Raw genomic sequence first — 3,385 nt, 5'->3', positions numbered from 1 at the left:
CTGATCTCCTTCAGAATGGACTGGTTGCAGCTCCTTGCAGTCCAAGGGACTCTCAAGAGTCTTATCCAATACCACAGCTCAAAAGCATCAATTCTTTGGCGCTCAGCCTTCTTCACAGTCCAACTCTCATATCCATACATGACCACAGGAAAAACCATAGCCTTGACTAGATGGACTTTAGTCAGCAAAGTAATGTCTCTGCTTTTGAATATGCTATCTAGGTTGGTCATAACTTTTCTTCCAAGGAGTAAGTGTCTTTTAATCTCATGGCTGCAATCACCATCTGCAGTGATTTTGGAGCCCAAAAAAATAAAGTCTGACACTGTTTCCACTGTTTCCCCATCTATTTCCCATGAAGTGATGGGATCAGATACCATGATCTTCGTTTTCTGAATGTTGAGCTTTAAGCCAACTTTTTCACTCTCCTCTTTCACTTGCATCAAGAGGCTTTTTAGTTCTTCACTTTCTGCCCTAAGGGTGGTGTCATCTGCATATCTGAGGTTATTGATATTTCTCCCGGCAGTCTTTATTCCAGCTTGTGTTTCTTCCAGTCCAGCGTTTCTCATGATGTACACTGCATATAAGTTAAATAAACAGGGTGACAATATACAGCCTTGACGTACTCCTTTTCCTATTTGGAACCAGTCTTTTGTTCCATGTCCAGTTCTAACTGTTGCTTCCTGACCTGCATACAGATTTCTCAAGAGGCAGGTCAGGTGGTCTGGTATTCCTATCTCTCTCAGAATTTTCCACAGTTGATTGTGATCCACACAGTCAAAGGCTTTGGCATAGTCAATAAAGCAGAAATAGATGTTTTTCTGGAACTCTCTTGCTTTTTCCATGATCCAGCGGATATTGGCAATTTGATCTCTGGTTCCTCTGTCTTTTCTAAAACCAGCTTGAACATCAGGAAGCTCATGGTTCACGTATTGCTGAAGCCTGGCTTGGAGAATTTTGAGCATTACTTTACTAGCTTGTGAGATGAGTGCAATTGTGTGGTAGTTTGAGCATTCTTTGGCATTGCCTTTCTTTGGGATTGGAATGAAAACTGACCTTTTCTAGTCCTGTGGCCACTGCTGAGTTTTCCAAATTTACTGGCATATTGAGTGCAACACTTTCACAGCATCATCTTTCATGATTTGAAATAGCTCTACTGGAATTCCATCACCTCCACTAGCTTTGTTCATAGTGATGCTTTCTAAGGCCCACTTGACATCACATTCCAGGATATCTGGCTCTAGATGAGTGATGACACCATCGTGATTATCTAGGTCATGAAGATCTGTTTTGTACAGTTCTTCTGTGTATTCTTGCCACCTCTTCTTAATATCTTCTGCTTCTGTTAGGTCCATAACATTTCTGTCCTTTATCAAGCCCATCTTTGCATGAAATGCTCCCCTGATATCTCTAATTTTCTTGAAGAGATCTCTAGTCTTTCCCATTCTGTTTTTTTCCTCTATTTCTTTGCATTGATCACTGAAGAAGGCTTTCTTATCTCTTCTTGCTATTCTCTGGAACTCTGAATTCAGATGTTTTTATCTTTCCTTTTCTCCTTTGCTTTTCTCCTCTCTTCTTTTCATAGCTATTTGTAAGGCCTCCCCAGACAGTCATTTTGCTTTTTTGCATTTCTTTTCCATAGGGATGGTCTTGATCCCTGTCGCCTGTACAATGTCATGAACCTCATTCCATAGTTCATCAGGCACTCTATCTATCAGACCTAGACCCTTAAATCTATTTCTCACTTCCACTGTATAATCATAAGGGATTTGATTTAGGTCATACCTGAATGGTCTAGCGACCTTCCCTACTTTCTTCAATTTAAGTCTAAATTTGGTAATAAGGAGTTCATGATCTGAGCCACAGTCAGCTCCTGGTCTTGTTTTTGTTGACTGTATAGAGCTTCTCCATCTTTGGCTGTAAAGAATACAATCAGTCTGATTTCAGTGTTGACCATCTAGTGATGTCCATATGCAGAGTCTTCTCTTGTATTATTGGAAGAGGGTGTTTGCTATGACCAGTGCATTCTCTTGGCAAAACTCTATTAGTTTTTGCCCTGCTTCATTCCACATTCCAAGGCCAAATTTGCCTGTTATTCCAGGTGTTTCTTGACTTCCTACTTTTGCATTCCAATCCCCTATAATGAAAAGGACATCTTTTGGGGGTGTTAGTTCTAAAAGGCCTTGTAGGTCTTCATAGAACCATTCAACTTCAGCTTCTTCAGCGTTACTGTTTGGGGCATATACTTGGATTACTGTGATATTGAATGATTTGCCTTGGAAACGAACAGAGATCATTCTGCCGTTTTTGAGATTGCATCCAAATACTGCATTTCAGACTCTTTTGTTCACCATGATGGCTACTCCATTTCTTCTGAGGGATTCCTGCTCACAGTAGTAGATATAATGATTATCTGAGTTAAATTCACCCATTCCAGTCCATTTTAGTTTGCTAATTCCTAGAATGTCGACGTTCACTCTTGCCATCACTTGTTTGACCACTTCCGATTTGCCTTGATTCATGGACCAGACATTCCAGGTTCCTATGCAATATTGCTCTTTACAGCATCCAACCTTGCTTCTATCACCGGTCACATCCACAGCTGTGTATTGTCTTTGCTTTGGCTCCATCCCTTCATTCTTTCTGGAGTTATTTCTCCACTGATCTCCAGTAGCATATTGGGCACCTAATGACCTGGGGCGTTCCTCTCTCAGTATCCTATCATTTTGCCTTTTCATACTGTTCATGGGGTTCTCAAGGCCAGAATACTGAAGTGGTTTGCCATTCCCTTCTCCAGTGGACCACGTTCTGTCAGACCTCTCCACCATGGCCCGCCCGTCTTGGGTTGCCCCGTGGGCTTGGCTTGGTTTCACTGAGTTAGACAGGTCCTATCATTGTTTCTGTCGCTGTTTAGTCACTAAGTTATGTCCTACTCTTTTGTGATCCCATGGATTATAGCCCAACAGGCTCCTTTGTCCATGGATTTCCCAGGCAATAAATCTGGAGTGGGTTGCCATTTCCTTCTTCAGGGGATCTCTCCAACCCAGGGATCAAACTCATTTCTCCTGCACTGACAGCCAGGTTCTTTACAATTGAGCCACCAGGAAAGCCCCAAGGTCCTAACCCTAATTACTCAACTTAGTCCAACACCTCACCAGACTCTCCTCCCAACTATATGCAGACATAGGCACACAGGATCCAGTGTTTCAAAGCTCACCTTTGTGATCTGGGGTATCTGGAAGATAGAACAGGGTGGGAGCATTCAGCAGGGCCAAGGGTTATCAAGGAAAGCTTGATCTGGGTATGACCAGGGCGCTCCAGACAGAAAGGGGAAGGGTTGGGCTCCAAAGAGGCTCTAGGCATGGACTGTGGACCCCGATGATGGGAA

The sequence above is a fragment of the Capra hircus genome, chromosome 21, assembly GCF_001704415.2.
Source record: "Capra hircus breed San Clemente chromosome 21, ASM170441v1, whole genome shotgun sequence".
Taxonomy (NCBI): domain Eukaryota; kingdom Metazoa; phylum Chordata; class Mammalia; order Artiodactyla; family Bovidae; genus Capra; species Capra hircus.
The sequence above is the reverse complement of the archived record's forward strand: the minus strand, read 5'-3'. Positions refer to the sequence as shown.